Below are 22,894 nucleotides of genomic sequence, written 5' to 3'. Positions count from 1 at the left end.
ATTTCATGCAAAGATGGGCCCAATAAAGGACAGAAATGGTATGGACCTAACAGAAGCAGAAGATATGAAGAAGAGGTGGCAAGAATACACAGAAGAACTATACAAAACAGATCTTCACAACGCATGGCAGGGGCAAGAATACATAGAACTGTACAAAAAAGATCTTCACAACCCAGATAATCACAATGGTGTGATCACTTACCTACTGCCAGACATCCTGGAATGCGAAGCCAAGTGGGTCTTAGGAAGCATCACTATGAACAAAGCTAGTGGAGATGATGGAATTCCAGTTGAGTTATTTCAAATCCTAAAAGATGATGCTGTGAAAGTGCTGCATTCAATATGCCAGCAAATTTGGAAAACTGCAGTGGCCACAGGACTGGAAAAGGTCAGTTTTCATTATAGTCCCAAAGAAAGGCATTGCCAAAGAATGCTCAATGCTTGCATGCACACACTAGCAAAGTAATGCACAAAATTCTCCAAGCCAGTATGTGAACTGTAAATTTCCAGATGTTCAAGCTGGATTTAGAAAAGGCAGAGGAACCAGAGATCAAATTGCCAACATCTGTTGGATCATTGAAAAAGCGAGAGAGTTCCAGAAAAACATCTACTTCTGCTTTATTGACTATGCCAAAGCTTTTGACTGTGAGGATCACAATGAACTTTGGAAAATTCTAAAAGAGATGGGAATACCAGACCACCTGACCTGCCTCTTGAGAAATCTGTATGCAGGTCAGGAACCATCAGTTAGAACTGGACATGGAAAAACAGACTGGTTCCAAATAGTGTAAGGAGTACGTCAAGGCTGTATATTGTTACACTACTTATTTAACTTATATGAAGAGTACATCACAAGAAACACTGGGCTAGATGAAGCACAAGCTGGAATCAAGATTGCCGGGAGAAATATCAATAACCTCAGTTATGCAGATGACACCACCCTTACAGCAGAAAGCAAAGAGGGACTAAAGAGGCTCTTGATGAAAGTGAAAGAGGAGAGTGAAAAAGTTGGCTTAAAACGCAACATTCAGAAAACTAAGATCATTGCATCTGGTCCCATCACTTCATGCAAAAAGATGGGGAAACAGTGGCTGACTTTATTTGGGGGGTCTGAAATCACTGCAGATGATGACTACAGCCATGACATTAAAAGATGCTTACTCCTTGGAAGAAAAGTTATGACTTCCCTAGACAGCATATTAAAAAGCTGAGACATTTGTTTGCTGACAATGGTCCATCTAGTAAAGGCTATGCTTTTTCCAGTAGTCATGCATGGATGTGAGAGTTGGACTATAAAGAAAGCTGATTGCCGAAGAATTGCTGCTTTTGAACTGTGGTGTTGGAGAAGACTCTTGAGAGTCCCTTGGACTGCAAGGAGATCCAACCAGTCTATCCTAAAGGAGATCAGTCCTGAATATTCATTGGAAGGACTGTTGTTGAAGCTGAAACTCCAATACTTTGGCCACCTGATGCAAAGAACTGACTCATTGGAAAATACCTGATGCTGGGAAAGATTGAAGGCAGGAAGAGAAGGGGACGACAGAAGATGAGGTGGTTGGGTGACATCTCCGACTCAATAGAGATGAGTTTAAATGAACTCCGGGAGTTGGTGATGGACAGAGAAACCTGGTGTACTGCAGTTCTTGGGTCACAGGTGTCGGATGTGACTAAGTGACTGAACTGAACTGAACTGATTTGTCATCACTGGGTTTCTCCAAGACACGTGGAACAACACATTTTAAATTGTTGTTCCTAAAAGACGTGAAGTTCAGGTACTCAACATGGACAAATGTTACAGTAAATGTCTATGATTAAACTACTGGCCAGCTGGTACCATCTTGAGAAAGTGGCATCCAGAGGAGAAGTTCTCAGAAGTGAGCTATGAATCTTTGCATTTTGCCTTTTACTAGAGGTACTGATGCACTCACCCTCAACTACACCCTGATAACTTATAATTAGTTTTAGGCCCAGTATCCCTCTTGCCCTAGTTGGGAAGATTTCCCTGGCTACCCACTCAAGTATTCTGGTCTGGAGAATTCCATGGGCAGAGGAGCCTGGCAGGTTACAGTCCATGGGGTCGCAAAGAGTTAGACACAGCTGAGCAACTTTCACTCACTCTCATTTATCCCTTTTAACATGTTGCTATATCCTCTGCCACCACCAGCATCATGCTTGACATGTTGATGATACCAACAACTGCTACACAGAGATGTCTCCTGCTTCCTTTTTATCCAACCAACTCTTGATATATTTACAACATACTGGAATGGAAAGATGATAGGCACATTTAAAATGGGTCTGCCATCAACACATGGTGTGCATCACGTATCACCTCTAAAATATCTCATAAGGAAGGAAATTACTAAAAAGACAAACCGGTACAGAAGGTGTGGTGCCATATTTCTGTCCACTGTCAGTAATTTTGTTCAAAGGGAACTGAAGCAGGTGGTTAAAATTTTTTAAAAGTAGATTAAAACCCCAGTTAATGAATGTCTTGGAGATTCCTGTGCAAGTATTTAGTACGTGTTTAAGTAAGACAAGCTTGCTGAGCAACATTTATATATTTCTCAAGACTACTGTTTCAAACTAGAGTTTCCTCAGATTTTACCTCTGGTCACATTCTTGGACACTTATACTTTCTAGTAGCTATGAAGCCTTAATCCTCCTAAAATTTTAGATTGTAATTCCAAGAGTTATTAGGTTGGAAAACAGCTTCTGGGCAAATGATGTTATTCAGAAAACTTTTTATACCAGAAATAATAGTTGGATTATTTCTGCCTCACAGATAGTCTTAAGGTCTGGTTTTTAATGTAAATTGGGTATTCTGGCATAGACATTTCTTGCTCTTAAATAATAGTACTCTTAAAACAAAAGAGAGACGTGGGGATAAAGATAACAAATACAAGGGTTTGTTAAATAAATACAAATGTTAAAATTAGCTTTGATCTTCCATTTCTGTTTAGTTTACTTATCCTTCTGTATTCCAATGGCATTACATAAACATTTTAATATTTTCTATTTAAAGGTCTATCAACATTAGGGGTTCTATTAAATCAGCAACTGTCACTCCTTCCTAAACTTCTTAGTGTTAATATATACATTTTCTTTTAAAATCATATTGCTTACTGCTGAAAACATACTGTTTACTGTTGAAAAACTATTCCTAAAATTAAAATATATTTAATGCTTTTAAATATCAGTACATATAAAATTTAAAAATAGAGTAAATGGCATGCACCAAAATTCACATATCTACCAGAGGTATGTTAGATAGTGGAAGAATACAGAATTTTTTTGTGAAGGATTTTTTTAATCCAAAGAGATGAGCTCATTTGAACAATTTATCAAATATATTTTATTTTATTTTAACAAATTGCTTTGTCTTCTGGATCATTTTATTGTAATACTCACTTTTTTATTGAAGGGTTCAGTTATGAAAGTGAGAAAAAGGGAGAAATGCAGAACTTTTAAAAAACCCAACTGGAGTTACATCTATGAATTCATAGATGAATTATGATCATGAAAATGAAATAACTGCTTCATTTTTTAAAACGGGACTATGAAAATGCTAGGAGAATGGTAGAAGAATTGAATGATGGTCTCAAAAGTGAATATCTTAATAAGAAGTGGTTTTTATTGCCCATTACACAAAATATTCTAAAAATCTGACTTCTAGGGTATTATTCTCAGTGCCACCAGGACACCACGTGGAATTCAAATGAAGGCAAAAGTTGGTACAAGATGAATGATCAAATGACATAATACCAGACAACTCTGAAGCAGTATAACCCCAAACCCACCACAGGCATTTTGTAAGTAAATCCCATATAAACTTGGTGGCAGAATTATAGCATATTATGCTAGCCATGTAGACATTAATATATTGAAAATTCTGAAAAACATTTGGTCTTCCTAATTTCTTCTTTAATTAAAATAGCAAAAATATTTAGATATGTCTATATAGCAATATACATCTATAGAAATGACATAATTAGAAAAAAAGAAATGTTATCATTAAAAAAACATTTGGGTTCCCTTGTGGTTCAGCTGGTAAAGAATTCACCTTCAATGAGGGAGACCTGTGTTTGATCCCTGGGTTGGGAAGAGCCTCTGGAGAATGGAAAGGCTACCCACTCCAGTATTCTGTCCTGGAGAATTCCACGCATTGTGTAGTCCATGGAGTCCCAAAGACTCAGACACGACTGAGTGACTTTCACTTTCAACTTTTCAATACAACCTCTATCAAAATTTCAATAGCCATTTTTCACATAAATAGAAGGAAAAATCCTTAAATTTGTATGGAAAAACAACAACAACAAAAATAGCCAAAGTAATCATGAGATAGAAGAATAAATCAGGAAGTATCACACTTCCTGATTTCAAACTAGTATAGGAGAGCTCTGACAAAACGTGGTCCACTGGAGAAGAGAATGGCAAAGCACTTCAGTATTCTTGCCTTGAGAACCCCATGAACAGCATGTAAAGTCAAAAAGAAAGGACAGTGAAAGATGAACTCCCCAGGTTAGTAGGTGCCCAATATGCTATGGAAGATCAGTGGAGAAATAACTCCAGAAAGAATGAAGGGATGGAGCCAAAGCAAAAACAACACCCAGTTGTGGATGCAACTGGTGATAGAAGCAAGGTCTGATGCTGTAAAGAGCAATATTGCATAGGAACCTGGAATGTTAGGTCCATGAATCAAGGCAAATTGGAAGTGGTCAAACAGGAGATGGCAAGAGTTAACGTTGACATTTTAGGAATCAGTGAACTAAAATGGACTGGAATGGGTGAATTTAACTCAGGTGACTGTTATTTCTTTATATATTTCTATATATAATAATTTCTATATATAATAATTTCTATATATATATAAAGATATAATTATATCTTTATATAATTTCTAATATAATATATTATATTATATACTGTGGGCAGGAATCCCTTAGAAGAAATGGAGTAGCCATCATAGTCAACAAAAGAGTCCGAAATGCAGTAATTGGTTGCAATCTCAAAAACAACAGAATGATCTCTGTTCATTTCCAAGGCGAACCATTCAATATAACAGTATTCCAACCTATGCCCTGATCAGTAATGAAAAATTTAAGTTGAATGGTTCTATGAAGACTACAAGACCTTCTAGAACTAACACTCAAAAGAGATGTCCTTTTCATTATAGAGTACTGGAATGCAAAAGTAGGAATCAAGAGATACATGGAGTAACAAGGAAATTTGGCCTCAGAGTATTAAACAAAGTAGGTCAAAGGCTAACAGAGTTTTGCCAAGAGAATGCACTGATCATAGCAAACACCCTCTTCCAACAACACAAGAGGTGACTCTACACATGGACATTAGTGAATAGTGAAGTCACTCAGTCGTGTCCGACTCTTTGTAACCCCATGGACTGTAGCCTACCAGGCTCCTCTGTCCATGGGATTTTCTAGGCAATAGTACTGGAGTTGATTGCCATTTCCTTCTCCAAGGGATCTTCCTGACCCACCAGGGAAGTCAACACACATGGACATTCAGTTCAGTTCAGTTCAGTTCAGTCGCTCAGTCGTGTCCGACTCTCCGCGACCCCATGAATCACAGCACGCCAGGCCTCCCTGTCCATCACCAACTCCCGGACCACATGGTAAATACCAAAATCAGATTCATTACATTCTTTGCAGCCAAAGATGGAGAAGCTCTATACAGTCAGCAAAAACAAGACCAAGAGCTGACTGTGTCTTATTTCATGAACTCCTTATTGCCAAATTGAGACTTATATTGAAGAAAGAAGATAAACCACTAGACCACTCAGGTATGATCTAAACCAAATCCCTTAAAATTATACAGTGGAAGTGAGAAATAAATTCAAGGTATTAGATCTGATAGAGTGTCTAAAGAACTATGGACATAAGTTTGTGACACTGTAAAAGAGGCAGTGATCAAGACCATCCCCAGGAAAAAGAAATTAAAAAAGCAAAATGTTTGTCTGAGGAGGCCTTACAAATAGCTGAGAAAAGAAGAGAAGCAAAAGGAAAAGGAGAAAAAAGAGATATACCCATTTAAATGCAGAGTTCCAAAGAATAGCAAGGAGAGATAAGAAAGCCTTCCTCAGTGATCAATGCAAAGAAGGAGAGGAAAATAATAGACTGGGAAAGACTAGACATCTCTTCAAGACAATTAGAGATATTAGGGGAACATTTCAACATTTCATGCAAAAATGGGCACTTATAAAGGACAGAAATGGTATGGACCTAACAGAGGCAGAAGATAGTAAGAAGAGGTGGCAAAAATACACAGAAGAACTATACAAAAATGATCTTCATGACCCAGTGAACCACGATGGAGTGATCACTCACCTAGAGCCAGACATCCTGGAATGCGAAGTCAAGTGGGCCTTAGGAAGCATCACTACGAACAAAGCTAGTGGAGGTGATGGAATTCCAGTTGAGCTATTTCAAATCCTGAAAGGTGATGCTGTGAAAGTGCTGCATTCAATATGCCAGCAAGTTTGGAAAACTCCTCAGTGGGCACAGGCCTGGAAAAGGTCAGTTTTCATTCCAATCCCAAAGAAAGGCAATGCCAAAGAATGCTCAAACTACCGCACAATTGCACTCATCTCACATGCTAGTAAAGTCATGCTCAAAATTCTCTCCAAGTCAGGCTTCAACAGTATGTGAACCAAGAATTTCCAGATGTTCAAGCTGGTTTTAGAAAAGGCAGAGGAACCAGAGATCAAATTGCCAACATCCATTGGGTCATCGAAAAAAGCGAGAGTTCCAGAAAAACTATTTCTGCTTTATTGACTATGCCAAAGCCTTTAAGTGCATGGATCACACCAAACTTGGAAAATTCTTAAAGAGAACCCTAGATTTCTCAATTTAGTTCAGTTGCTCAGTCATGCCCGACTCTTTGCAACCCCAGGGACTGCAGCACACCAAGCTTCCTTGTCCATCACCAATTCCCGGAGCTTGCTCAAACTCATGTCCATTGAGTCGGTGAAGCCATCCAGCCATCTCATTCTCTGTCGTCCCCTTCTCCTCCTGCCCCCAATCACTCCCAACATCAGAGTCTTTTCCAGTGAGTCAACTCTTTGCATGAGGTGGCCAAAGTATTGGAGTTTCAGCTTTAGCATCAGTCCCTCCAATGAACATCCAGGATTGATCTCCTTTAGGATGAACTGGTTGGATCTCCTTGCAGTCCAAGGGACTCTCAAGAGTCTTCTCCAACACCTGATTTCCTCCTTCTAATTCAATATTCAAATTATAACTCTATTTTCCCCTTAATTTGTGAGTAGATTAAATTATATTTTAATTTCATAATTAACATATTAAATTGCCAATAGTATTTTTAAAAATAGCTATTTATACCATTAAACCCAGTACACTGTAAATACATTTCCCAGTTTCTCATTTGTTTCTCTCTTCTATCATTTAAGATGCAAAGAAGGTTTTACATTTTGTGATCAAACCTAGAAAAAGTTTTCCTTTGTGATTTCTGCCTTTGGTGCAATGCTTAATAATAACTTCCAACTCTCCTTCCACTTATATAAATACTCACCAACACTCTCTTAATACTCTTATAGTTTCTTTTATTAAGAATTTAAAACTTCAGTCCTCCTGGGACTTATTTTGAAAATGGTATAGAAATTTAACTTTTCTTCTAAATACTTAGAAGAAAATTGTTCATTCCTTTCACACAGATTTAAAATGCCTAAAACAACACTGTATTTCAGAAAAGCTTTACCATGTTAAGAGGAAATAAAATTTCCTAATTACAGGTTAAACATCATGTTTACATTATGTCATTTCATATCATATTTTGTTATAAAACACTAATTATTCACTATAAAGTATGTATTGTTTTTAAAATTCTCTAAAAGATACATAGATACATGCATCACCTAAGAAAATTAAAATTATGGTTCCTAATGACATTAAAAATTAGAACATATTAATTATATTTTGTAAAGAGTCTCAGCAATTCAACTTCACTAATTTATGCAAAATGTATTTTCATTTACAGAATGTGATTGTGGGCAAGACTTTTTCCATTGAGAAGAGATATAATCTAATTATGCAAAAAGTTTTATGGAGATGGTTTGGGTTCAAGGTTTTTTCCTAAAATTAAATTATTATTGTTAGAACTGCTTCCTTGTTGGCTTAGTATTCTAAAGAAAGATATAAAACTACTAAGGAATTGCTTGCTTATATACATTATTTTAAAGCCTTTTGGTCAACAATTCATGCATTATTTTATTTAGAAGGAAAAATCCTCTTAATTACAAACAATTGCTGAAATACTGTTCAAGCAATTACTATTAAAGGATTTAGGTATATTATCATCTGACTTTTAAATAAAAGTAATAAAATTCTAGTTTTTCTGTGATTTTTCCATGAATCTCTCTCATTATTTTTTATCAATCAAGAAGCTAAAAGTCAGCCAAAGGAATTCTACATAGACTATTATTTTCTGCCAGGCTAGTATTTTAGGTCTGATTCAAGAGGATCAGCATCGGCTACTCAAGTAGCAATATCTCGTTCCAAGACCAGTACAATATCTCAACAGTGACTGCATTATGTTACTTAAGCTGATGTACATTTTGAAATGAACTCTGCAATTCAAATTGTGCTAATAAAATTCTCCCAGTGCATTAAAAATATGTACATACTTGAAACACCCAGAAAATAAGCTTAATAACTTTACGCCAAACTATGCAGATGGAGCTTAGATATTTGTAGGTAGAACATAAAGCCAATCAAGAGTAATCAGGCATTTAAACAAATAACTTAGAGTTGAGAAGAAATTATGAGTTCAGTGCTATTAGATTTAAATATGCATAGTGTTACTTAAAAGGTTAACTTGAGAAAACTAGGCTGAAAGTATATTAAAAACAGGAATTTTACTCAAGAGATTGAGGTGCAACAATAAAAGATGACCTACAGTGAGTTATAAATGGTTATGAAAAATGAGATAGAGAAATTTTATACAATTCAGGAAATACAAGACCACATAATGAGTTCTTAATTAAGAAATGAGGTTTTCATATCAAAGACCATACTTTTAGGAATGGATTCTACCATATGCCAGTAAAGAACCTGGATTAAATTATAGAGCAAGGACCATTAGTTGCACAGGTAAGTGACATCACAAGCCTGTTACTCATATTTATTATGAAAATTGGTGTCTTCTTTTTGTGCTTTTTTTTTTATAAATAATAACCAGGGTTTTGATTTCAGAGAGTCATTGGATTTTGCCATGGCCTTTCAGTCTTGTTAATTATTATGTGTTCAGAGTAATGCACATTTTTATCCACAGGTGGCAGACCTTTTTTAAATCAACTTCAATCATATTCAGCATTTTGTTTTGGTGGGTTTTTTTTCTTCTTAAACTGCCACCCACATTAAAATGTAAGCGTGTGTTGCTCTGAGTTCTCATTAATGTTGCACAATTTAGATGATAGATTTGTCAACAAAGTGGCTCATTCTCAAAGGCCACTGAACCTTGTCGGGATAAATGCCTTAAAAATTGTATATTGCAGAGTAATCTTTAATTATAAAGAACTCACTTGACAATTTACAATATATTGGGATTATTCTTTTTTTTTTCAGGCAGCAAAGAGTTTTACTTTCTAGATAAGGTTGACTGGGGGGAAAAAGTGAATTTGATAAACAGTTAAAGCAAAGAGTTTGCTTATTTGCAAGTAAAAGAGAGAGGTGACCAAAGGCGTACACAAATAACAATCACTTAGGTTCACAAATTATTAACTGGCTAAGTGGTTAAAGCAAACAACTATAAATGCAGTGACATTTTAAAAGAATGTTAATGTAGAAGGAAATAAACAAAACAAAAATAACTTGCCACCAATGGTATAACTAACTACTATCCTCAACTTACCTCTGTAAAATCTTAGATTTACAAGCCTCTATGTAGAACTTATTTTTGGTTAATGCGGTATAAAATCAGATATCCAACAAAGTCTTTTTGTGGGTATTGTTGATGGGTGCAAAGGTTTAACCTGCCAATGCATTCAATTTATATATAAATAAAATATTTATAATTTTATAGTTCTCAAAACATTCTAGTTAATCTAATGGCAATGCCTGATATCCTTTATTACATGTCTTAGAAAAAGAACTCTGGAAAGAATACATGCCTATTTTACTAGTCTATTATTCTTCATTTCCAATGTGGGAGATTCTTTACAAACACCTTCAATTATTTTACCTAATTTTGAAAGATGTATCAGTTTATGCTATTTGCAACCATAGTTCTCCATCATGAAAACGTATACCACTAAGGAAATAAATAAAACTTACTATAACTATTTGCTGTACTACTTTAACACTTATATTGAATATGTGTACACTATATGTGAAGTGAAAGTGAAGTCGCTCAGTCGTGTCCAACTCTTTGTGACCCCATGGACTATAGTCTATCAGGCTCCTCCGTCCATGGGATTTTCCAGGCAATAGTACTGGAGTGGGTTGCCATTTCCTTCTCCAGGGTATCTTTCTGACCCAGGAATTGAACCTGGGTCTCCCTCATTGTAGACAAGACGCTTTACCGTCTGAGCCACCAGGGAAGTAGTTAGGCAAATAGTAAGAAAGCACACACCCACATAATCACCAGAAGGGCAAAAGTGGCACTCTCCCTGGGACCCGAAATGCTCCCTCACCCAGATTGTCCACCCATGAGCTCAGTCTCTTTCCTCACTCCTCGAGATCAGCACTCTCTGACTCTTACAGTAATGTTTCCCTGATTTTCTTTATAGTTTTACCATCCATAATGCATCTCTGAAAAACACAATTATTTGCCTAGAATCAACCATACATCATCCTGTTTGTATTATGTTTTTGCTTTTCTCTGCTTACTATTAAGTAGATCAGTAAAAGCCTTCCATTTTCACTGCTTCACATCATGACTATTCTACAATTGTCCATGTTGTTCATGATAAGTAAATTATTTCTAATTTTTGGCAAATACAAATATTTCTACTGTGAACATTTTTGTAAATATTTCCTGATACATGTATGCACATATTTAGTTCTTGTTCAGTCACTAAATCATGTTCATTTCCTTGCAACCCAATGGATTGTAGCATGCCAGGCTCCTTTGTCCTCCACTAACTCCTAGCATTTGCTCAAATTCATGTCCATTGAGTCAGTGATGCCATCCAACCCTCTCTTCCTCTGTCACCCCCTTCACCTCCTGCCTTCAATCTTTTCCATCATCAGGGTCTTTTCCAATGAGTTGGCTCTTCATATCAGGTGGCCAAAGTATTGGAGCTTCAGCTTCAGCATTAGGCCTTCCAATGAATATTCAGGGTTGATTTCCTTTAGGATTGGTTTAATCTCCTTGCAGTCCAAGGGATTCTCAAGAGTCTTATCCAGCACAATTTGAAAGCATCAATTCTTCGGCACTCATACACACATATTTTGCTGGGATACACATATCTAGGATTGCTATGCTTAAGTAGGAGCTATCTATCCAAAAGTAGCTGTTCCAATTTCTGTTCTTATCAGCCCTGTATGAACAATCCTATTGTTCTGCAATCTTGTCATTGCTTTGACCTGCTAACCGTTTTAGTTTTCCCCTTTCTGAGGCATATGTAGCAGTTCAGTTCAGTCACTCAGTCGTATCCGACTCTTTGCGACGCCATGAATCGCAGCATGCCAGGCCTCCCTATCCATCACCAACTCCAGGAGTTCATTCAAACTCATGTCCATCGAGTCAGTGATGCCATCTCATCCTCTATCATCCCCTTCTCCTCCTACCCCCAATCACTCCCAGCATCAGAATCTTTTCCAATGAGTCAACTCTTCTCATGAGGTGGTCAAAGTATTGGAGTTTCAGCTTTAGCATCAGTCCTTCCAATGAACACCCAGGATTGATCTCCTTTAGAATGAACTGGCTGGATCTCCTTGCAGTCCAAGGGAGTCTAAAGAGTCTTCTCCAGCACCACAGTTCAAAAGCATCAATTCTTCGGCAATCAGCTTTCTTCACAGTCAACTCTCACATCCATACATGACCACTGGAAAAACCCATAGCCTTGACTAGATGGACCTTTGTTGGCAAAGTAATGTCTCTGTTTTTTAATATGCTATCTAGGTTGGTCATAACTTTCCTTCCAAGGAGTAAGCGTCTTTTAATTTCACTGTGAATTTGCTTTGTATTTCCTTGACTATTACTGATATTAAGCATTTTTCATATGTTTTGACATTTGGATGTATCGGCCATTTGGATTTTTTTTGGCCATTTTTCTATTGGATTATGTGAATTTTCACATTGATTTGTAGTTTTAAAATATCTATTCTGGATATCAGTGTGTCAATAATACTTTGCAAATTTTTTCTGCCACTCCATGTCCTCTCTTTTCATTCATTTTTATGTTTCATTTTCTTGATAAACAATAAAATAAACTACAACCTACGTAAATGATGAACTGTGTGTGACACTGATATGTCAGTTAGAAGCTGTAAAAAATGTACCACTCTGGTGGGGGATGTTGACATTGGAGGGGGATGTTGACGTTGCGGGAGGCTAAGCATGTGTGTGTGTGTAGGGGGGTTGCGGGGAGTAGTATATGAGAAACTTCTATACCTTCTACTCATAGTGCTATGAACCTAAAACTGCTCTTAAAGATTAAATGTATTTTAAAAAATAATGTATAATGTGTGCATTTTTATCTAAGGAATATTTCTCTACACTCAGGTCATAAAGTTATTTTCCTAGATTTTCCTATAGGAAAGTATCTTAAGAGATTCTCTTTTTTTCCTTCTTACACTAACTGAAACTGATATCTGTGTGTGTGTGAGGTAGGGATTCAATTTCATTTTTTTCCAATAAAGAATTAATTTTTAAATGTCTGCTATTTCTCTATTGCTTTGAGGAGCCACCTCTATTATAAATAAAACGTCCGTATACGCAAGAGTTGTTTCTGAGGTCTCTGTTGTTCAGTCATCCCGTCATGTCTGATTCTTAGTAACCCCACGGACTGCAGCACACCAGGCCTTTCTGTCCCTCAACATCTCCCAAAGTCTGCCCAAGTTCAAGTCCATTGCATCAGTGGTGCCATCCAGCCAAATCATCCTTTGACATCCTCTTTTCCTTCTGCCATAAATCTTTCCCAGCATCAGGGACTTTTCCAATGAATCAGATGTTAGCATCAGATGACCAAAATACTGGTTTCAGCTTCAGCATCAGCCCTTACAACAAGTATTCAGGGCTGTCCAAAGGACTCTCAGGAGTCTTCTCCATACCACAGTTCAAAGGCATCATCAGTTCTTCAGAGCTCTGCCTTCTTTATGGTCCAGCTCTCACAACCATACATGACCACCGGGAAGACCATGGCCTTGACCATACAGATCTTTGTCGGCAGAGTAATGTCTTTGCTTTTCAATGCATTAAGTTTGTCACAGCTTTCCTGCCAAGAAGCAAACGTCTTCTGATTTCAAGGCCGCAGCCACCATCTGCAGTGATTTTAGAGCTGAAGAAGAGGAAATCTGTCACTACTTCCACCTTTTCCCCTTCTATTAGACATGAAGTAACTGGCCAGATGCCATGATCTTAGTTTTTTTAATATTGAGTTTTAAGCCGGCTCTTTCACTCTCCTCTTTCACCCTCATCAAGAGGCTCTTTAGTTCCCCTTTGTTTTCTGCCATTAGAGTGGTATCATCTGCATATCTGAGGTTGTTGATGTTTCTCCCTCCTATCTTGATGCTAGCTTGTAACTCATCCAGCCCAGCATTTCTCATGATGTGTTCAGCATATAGGTTAAACAAACAGGGTGACAGCAGACAGCCCTGTCGTACTCCTTTCTCAATCTTGAACAATCAGTTGTTAAATACAGGGTTCTAACTATTGCTTCTTAACTGAGCTCTCTAGTGTCTCTCATTTGTCTACTTGCCTACCCCAGCAGCAATGTCACACTTTCAGAATTTATAATACTTTATAAATTAATAAGACAAGTAATCCTACCCATACATCCCCTTTTCAAGAGTGTCTTGACTCTTCTTGTCTTTTCATGTTCGAATCAACTTGTCACATTACACACCAACTCACACTCACACACATATGCATACACATGGGTGAATACACACAGAGGCGTGCAACCTTACACACACACCCACACACCCACATACACACAATCCAAACAAATAAAAAGAAAGACAAAAACCAACAAAGACAAAACAAGCAATTCACATTTTGATTGCAAATCTACTTGGGATTAGGGGACATTGCTACAATACTGGATCTTTCTGTACATGAATATGGTATATCTCACCATTTATGTCATTTAATAAATATTAAAATCTTTCTCAAACTTTCAAGATTTTCCTTATAGAGGTATTACTCATTTCTTGTTACTAAATAGTAGGGAAAAATTGATGCTGATATATAGAAATACAGTTGATTTGTACATATTGTATTGTTTGCATCAAATTTAAATGCTCTTATTAATTCATAACATCTGCCAATAATGATGGTTGTTTCTTTTCCAATCCCAATAGTTGCATTTATCTTGCTTTATTGTATTGTCTAGGCTCTATAGGTAAAATGCTCAATGACAAATATCCTGATGTTGCTCTTTATCTCATTAGGAAAGATTTCAACATTTTACTATTTTAATTTATGATTGCAATAGGTATTTCTTATCACACTAAAATAGTTCTTCCCTGTTTTTAGTTTATAGGAACTTCAAAAATAAGGAATAAATGATATATTTTATTAAATCCTTTTTCTGCATTAACTGAAATAACCATGTGATATCATCATCTTTTAATTTGTATTACACTGGCTGACTTTTTTACATGATAAAAAATGCTCATTTTCTGGAGTAAACAAACTAGCTCACGGTTAATTATCTTTTTTATATATTGCTGAAATTCGTTTGCTAATATTTGATTGACAGTTTTTCCATTTTATTCATGAGAGGGATTTGCCTGAATATCCTTTTTTATACTATTTTTGCCAGGTTCTGTATCAAGATTGTATGATCCTTATAAAATAAATTGGGGATTATTACCTCTTCTTCTATTTTTGGAAAAAAAAAAAAAAAAACTTTCATAGGATTAGACTCATTTCTTCCTTAAATTTGCCTGTGAAGATTTCTGGGTTTAGAATTCTTTTCCAGGAAAATTTTTGATTACTAAAGAAAATTTCCTTAATGTTTACAAAACTATTCAGGTTATCTCTTTTAAAGTAAATATTGCTAAGTTATGTATTTTTAGGAATATTTTGATCATTGATGTATTTTTCCAGGAATTTGACCACTCATCTAACTCTTCATATTTCCCAATATTAACCTGGTAATGTGAAGTTCGTGATACTCATTATTAGCTGTTTAATATCTGCACATCTGTTGTGATGTTACTTTGTCATTTCTGATACTAGATATTCATCTCTTGTCACTTGTTCGCTTGTTCAGTCTCATCAGAATGTTGAAACATTTACTCAGCGTTTGTAACAATTTTTGGCTGTCTTGCTTCTCTTCTTTATATGTTTGCTTCTGATCTCATTAATTTTGTACTTTAATTCATTTTTTTTCAGTTAAAGTCTTGACTTATTAATGTTCAATTTCTTTTCTCTAGTATATTTAAGGTATAAATTTCCCAGTAAATGCATCTTATAGGTGTTCTACAACTGTTATATATAAGATGTACATTTTTAGTTTAAAATATTTATAATTATTATTGTCTCTAGCTATATTTTTGTTATCACTTATAGCTTAATTTCACTCGTATAATTCCAATTCTTTGAAAACAGTTGAGACCTAATTTATGACTCATCATACGGTAAATTTTTGTAATTATTCCATGTGTTCTTCAAAATAATGTGAATTTTGCAGTTGCATGCAAGGTTCTATATATGTCTACAATGTAATTTCTTAGTCTCATATTTCAACTCTATTCCCCTCTACTGATTCTTTTCTATTTTATTCCATCAATTACTAAGTAAGTTAATATTCACTGCTACTGTGGATTGTTTATTTCTCCCTGCTATTCTGTCAAGTTTTCCTTAATCTGTCTTGAGGTTATGCTCTTTGGGACACTTATATTTAATATCATTCTATCTTCCAATCAAATTGAAACTTCAGTCACTTACAGAGTAACTTTATCTCCAGTAATGGTTTGGCTTTTAAGTCTATTTTGTACAACCAGTGTAGTTACACCAGTGTCCATGTGGTATTTGCTTGCACTATTTTCCATTATTATTTACATTTTACATGTGAGGAATTGGTGCTTAAGGAACATACCCAACAGTAGACATCCCTAAGTGGTATAGTCAGAAACTGAACCAAACAGCGTGTCTGCAAAGTTGATGCAGCTCAACATTATGCTTCTTTTATAAATTCCAAAGAGTTAAGTCAGCATAGGTTCAGGGGAAAAAAAAACATTCTCATTCTAATTTCTGCCATGAATTCCTCAAATTGCTGATGGTGACTTTTCACTTACTTCCAGAAAAATTCTCATTCCTTTAATATTCTGATGCACCATAATATTGTAAAAAAAAAAAAATCTCCTAAAAAAACCAGAATATTCTTAATCCAGAATTGCAGTACTCAAACTCTGTCACTTACATACAAGAAAGAAAAGTCTTTTAAAGTTTTGCACTTTGTCTTTGAAATCAGAATGATTACCAACAACCTTAAGGTGCTTGTCAAATGCCACTGAACAATATCTCAATCTGTCTTAATCTAAAAATATGTAGTCAGGCTGCAATACAATCAAGATTTCTGAGAAACTGTATATGGCTCTACTGAGAAGAACAGCTTACTGCAATCTGACTTCATGAAAAGCAGTCAAAAAGGATGAGTGATAAGCTGTTTCATCTCTCCTTGAAAAGACACACATAGAGTATTTTAAACAGAGGCACCAAGCAACTTATGTAATCTTTTGGAATTCTATACTTTTAATATTTCTCAATAATTAATACTAAATATTTAATGCTAAATCATATTTGTTAAAAATGTGCAAACTATAAAGAAAATTAAAGTTGCTAATGATTTCATGATTTCCAACAACACAAGAGAAAACTCTACACATGGACATCACCAGATGGTCAATACCAAAATCAGATTGATTATATTCTTTGCAGTCAAAGATGTAAAAGCTCTATACAGTCAGCAAAAACAAGACCAGGATCTGACTGTGGCTCACATCATGAACTCCTTATTGCGAAATTCAGACTTAAATTGAAGAAAGTAGGGAAAACCACTAGACCATTCAGGTATGACCTAAATCAAATCCCTTATGATTAAACAGTGGAAGTGAGAAATAGATCTAAGGGACTAGATCTGATAGAGTGTGTGATGAACTCTGGACGGAGGTTCGTGACATTGTACAGGAGACAGATTTCAAGACCATCCCCATGTAAAAGAAATGCAAAAAAGTAAAATGGGTGGCTGTGGAGGCCTTACAAATAGCTGTGAAAAGAAGAGAAGCAAAAAGCAAAGGAGAAAAGGAAAGATATACCCGTTTGAATGCAGAGTTTCAAAGAATAGCAAGGAGAAATAAGAAAGCCTTCCTCAGTGATCAGTGCAAAGAAATAGAGGGAAAGAATAGAACGGTAAAAACTAGAGATCTCTTCAAGAAAATTAGAGATACCAAGGGGACATTGAGTCAACTCGTCGCATGAGGTGGCCAAAGTATTGCAGTTTCAACTTTAGCATCAGTCCTTCCAATGAACACCCAGGATTGATCTCCTTTAGAATGGACTGGTTGGATCTCCTTGCAGTCCAAGGGACTCTCAAGAGTCTTCTCCAACACCACAGTTCAAAAGCATCGATTCTTCGGCAATCAGCTTTCTTCACAGTCCAACTCTCACATCCATACATGACCAGTGGAAAAACCATAGCCTTGACTAGACGGACCTTGGTTGGCAAAGTAATGCCTCTGCTTTTCAATATGCTGTCTAGGTTGGTCATAACAATGGAAAAGAGTCTGATGCTGGGAGGGATTGGGGGTGGGAGGAGACAGGGACGACAGAGAATGAGATGGCTGGATGGCATCACCAACTCGATGGACGTGAGTTTGAGTGAACTCCGGGAGTTGGTGATGGACAGGGAGGCCTGGTGTGTTGTGATTCATGGGGTCGCAAAGAGTCGGACATGACTGAGCGACTGAACTGAACTGAACTGAAATGAAGGGGATATTTCATGCAAAGATGGGCTCAATAAAGGACAAAAACTGGTATGCACCTAACAGAAGCAGAAGATATTAAGAGGTGGCAAGAATACACAGAACTGTACAAAAAAGATCTTCACAACATAGATATCACGATGGTTTGATCACTCACCTAGAACCAGACATCCTGGAATGTGAAGTCAAGTGGGCCTTAGGAAGTATCACTATGAACAAAGCTAGTGGAGGTGATGGAATTCCAGTTGAGCTATCTCAAATCTTAAAAGGTGATTCTGTGAAAGTGCTGTACTCAATATGTTAGCAAATTTGGAAAACTCAGCAGTGGCCACAGGCCTGGAAAAGGTCAGTTTTCATTCCAATCCCAAAGAAAGGCAATGCCAAAGAATGCTCAAACTACCACACAATTGCACTCATCTTACATACTAGTAAAGTCATGCTCAAAATTCTCCAAGTCAGGCTTCAGGAATATGTGAACCATGAACTTCCAGATGTTCAAGCTGGATTTAGAAAAGGCAGAGGAACCAGAGATCAAATTGCCAACATCCATTGGATCATTGAAAAAGCAAGAGAGTTTCAGAAAAACATCTATTTCTGCATTATTGACTAGGCCAAAGCCTTTGACTGTGTGGATCACAATAAACTGTGGAAAAATCTTAAAGACACGGTAATACCAGACCACCTGACCTGCCTCTTGAGAAGTCTGTATGCAGGTCAGGAAGCAACAGTTAGAAGTGGACATGGAGCAACAGACTGGTTCCAAATAGGAACAGGAGTACGTCAAGGCTGTATGTTTTAACCCTGCTTTTTAAACTTATATGCAGAGTATATCATGAGAAATGTTGCGCTGGATGAAGCACAACCTGGAATCAACACTGCCGGGATAAATATCAATAGCCTCAGATATGCAGATGACAGCACACTTATGGCAGAAAGTGAAGAAGAACTAAAGAGCCTCTTGATGAAAGTGAAAGAGTAGCATGAAGATGTTGGCTTAAAGTTCAACATTCAGGAAGCTATTATCATGGCATCTGGTTCCGTCACTTCACGGCAAATAGATGGAGAAGCAATAAAATCAGTGACTGACTTTATTTTTTTGGCTCCAAAATCGCTGCAGATGGTGACTGCAGTGATGAAATTAAAAGATGCTTACTCCTTGGAAGGAAAATTATGACCAACCTAGACAGCATATTAAACAGCAGAGACATTACTTTGCCAGCAAAGGTCCATCTAGTCAAAGCTATGGTTTTCTAGTAGTCACGTATGGATCTGAGATTTGGACTATAAAGAAAGCTGAACACAGAAGAATTGATGCTTTTGAACTGTTGGAGAAGACTCTTAAGAATCCCTTGGACTGAAAAGAGATCCAACCAGTCAATCCTAAATGAAATCAGTCCTGAATATTCTTTGGAAGGACTGATGCTGAAGCTGAAGCTCCAATTCTTTGGCCACCTGAGGCGAAGAGCTAACTCATTTGAAAAGACCCTGATGCTGGGAAAGATTGAAGGTGGGATAGGAATAGGATAACAGAGGATGAGATGGTTGGATGGCATCACTGACTCTATGGACATGAGTTTAAGTAAACTCTGGGAGTTGGTGATGAACAGGGAGGCCTGGCGTGCTGCCATCCATGGGTTCGCAGAGTTGGACACAACTGAGTGACCGTACTGAACTGAACTGATGATTTCATAATCCAGAGCTAATAATATTTAATGTCTTACCTTCAGCTAATTTTCTATGTATTTGTAATATATATTTATACTTTGGTGTATATATGTGTGTGCATATGTGTATATGTGTACACACACACTTTTACAGATACACTGTATATTTAATGTGGATTCTACTTGTTTCATTTAACATTACATCATGTATAATTTTATATCTATTTAAAAATTCTTTGAAAATATATTATTGACTGTAAAATACAAATGCACTCAGCTCCATCCAACTATTGCTCTATAGATGAACAATTTATTCAACCTCAAATTATTTCCATTATAAATATATGAAATGATCATAATTACATACAGTTTGTCGCTTTTAATTCTTTCGTTAAGTTAGAAATTCTGGAAGTGAAATTACCAAATAATGTTAGTTGGGCCCTAATGTCTAGTCTCTATTCTCCAACAATAGTAATTTCCTAAAATCTATCTTCCAAAATAAAACTGTATCTTCTAAACTCTTTTTAAGTGTGTCATGGTCAGGCAACTTTGTTCTAGTCAATTGAATATAATGGAACAGCTATGGACACTTTTCAAAAGATATCCATATAGGGAGAGATCATAAATCATCTAGAAATATTCCCTTCCTGCTGCCAGAATATTTCCTGCTGCTTTCAAAACTGGGAAAGGAGTATGTCAAGGTGGTATATTGTCACCCTGTTTATGTAACTTACATACAGAGTACATCATGGGAAATGCCAGGCAGGATGAAATGTAAGCTGGAATCAAGATTGCCAGGAGAAATATCAACAATATGCAGATGATATCACTCTTATGGCAGAAAGTGAAGAGGAACTAAAGAGCCTCTTGTTGAGGATGAAAGAGGAGAGTTTCAGTTACGAAAAAGGTGGCATAAAACTCAACTTTCAAAAAACTAAGAGCATGGCATCTGGTCCCATCATTTCATGGCAAATAGAGAAAAAGCGGAAACAGAGACAGAGCTTATTTTTGGGCTCCAAAATCACTGTGGATGGGGACTGCAGCTGTGAAATTAAAAGATATTTGCTCCTTGGAAGAAAAACTATGACAAACCTAGACAGCATATTAAAAAGTAGAGACCTCACATTTCTGACAAAGGTTCATATAGACAAAGCTATGGTTATTCTAGCAGTCACATATGGATGCAAGATTTGGACCATAAGGAAGGCTGAATGCCGAAGAATTTGGTGGTGCCTTTGAACTATGGTGCTGGAGAAGATTCTTGAGACTCCCTTAGACAGTGAAGAGATCAAACCAGTCAATTCTAAAGGAAATCAACCCTGAATATTCATTGGAAGGCCTGATGCTGAAGCTCCAATACTTTGGCCATCTGATGCAAAGAGCAGACTTACTGGAAAAGATCCTGACATTGGGAAAGATTGAAGGCAGGAGGGAAGAGGGCGACAGAGGATGAGATGGTGGGACGGCATCACCAACTCAGTAGACATGAGTTTGAGCAAACTGGGAGATCTTGAAGGACAGGGAAGCTTGGCGTGCTGCAGTTCATGGGCCTGCAAAGAGTCAGACACAACTTAGAGACTGAATAAGAACAGGGAAGGAGCATAAATCTTCTAGAAATATTCTTTTCCTGCTGCTAGAATATTGATTTTATTGCTGGACTATCAATACTGGATATCCCAAAACATGAGGGAAAATTTTCAGAGAAACAGAGCAAAAGATGGAGGATCTGGGTCCCTAGTGGCTATGGAAAACCTCCTGATCATCTCTTTACTGAGTACACAGACTTCACATACGAAAAGAAAAAGTTCTACCTTTTTAAAACAATTTGGATTACTTCCAATCAAACCTTTTCAAACTAGTAAAGTGAAAATGTTGCATAGAATGCTTTGGAAACACTTAAGGCTCTTAACAGAGATAGTTAAATCATTTTATGGAACACGGAACAAATATAACCTGTTTTCCAACATCACTGAACGCACCCAACTCCCTACATTCTTGTTACATTATTCCAAACTACTTTTTACTAGTTTGATTTTAAGTGAAGCATAACTTTGCATTTCTTTTACTAGCCTTTTGCATTAGAATTGCATTCTTCATTAATTATTTGTTTTTATATCTTGTTATGTTTTAAATTAAGATGTTACTGCCTTTCTCATAATAATAGCTCTTTACATATGATGTTTGCTGTATTTATTAAAAGTAGTCCTAGTTTTCCATTTCCCATTTAATTTTATTTATATTTTTGTTTTTACTTGTAAAACTATAAAAGTTTCATATCTGCAATAATTCATGACTTATTCCATTTCCATTTCCATTCTGTTATCATTAAAGCTATACTCACAATGCTTTCTCCCATATTACTTTGATTCATTTGTCTGTGAATATATAAAGTCTTATTTATGAATATTTTAAAGTATTTTGGGGATTTAAAACAATTCCATTTTTAAAGATGATAAAAAACTACCATTGAATGTAAGAGTTTTCACAAATAAACTTGTATCTTGAAGTTCTAGAAATATAAATCATATGACTTTTCAAGTGGATTAGGAAATGAATTTTAATTCACTCTGCAAGAAGACAACTTTTTCACTATTCTCTTCAACTAAACAGAAAGGTAATTCCTTTTCCATTTTACTGGTAACAAATTTCTAAACATTAGGACACCTTTCCTCCAACCTTTTCTGCTCTCATTCATATGATAGTCAGTCAGTCATGGAACTATAAAAGAATTTTTAACTCCAGGTCTGTGGTCAAACATTCAATTCCTGTTCCCAAGAGTATAACTTTTACAAGCATTTCATAAACACACACACAGATAGATGCCCAATAAATTTTCATGCCAAGCAAATTGGAAAATACCTGTTTGGCCTCAGCAAACCTGCACTTTTGTATGTGTTTACAGAAACATACCCTGAAATACTTAATAGCCTATGGGAAGTTTTATAAAATTTGTGACCTACCCATTGTGATCCAGAGTATTTGTTTTTCAGCAACAACAAAATGTAGCAACAAATGTTTTTTTTAAAAAATTTCAATTAAGAAGAAAAGCTTTTGCAACTTTAAGAAATGTGTATCTCATTAAGGAAATGAAAAGAAAAGAAA

At 36.3% G+C, this 22,894-nt stretch overlaps 1 protein-coding gene across 6 annotated transcripts in view; it reads right to left on the bottom strand.

Moving 5' to 3' along the window:
* Positions 1 to 22,894, bottom strand: part of SOX5 (SRY-box transcription factor 5) — a 1,155,320-nt gene that overhangs the window by 812,566 nt on the left and 319,860 nt on the right. The window lies entirely within an intron of this gene.

This window comes from Moschus berezovskii, chromosome 6 (genome assembly GCF_049115385.1).
Source record: "Moschus berezovskii isolate FMDL1 chromosome 6, NW_MosBer_1.0, whole genome shotgun sequence".
Lineage (NCBI taxonomy): Eukaryota > Metazoa > Chordata > Mammalia > Artiodactyla > Moschidae > Moschus > Moschus berezovskii.
This window is presented reverse-complemented; position numbering and strand designations above follow the sequence as displayed.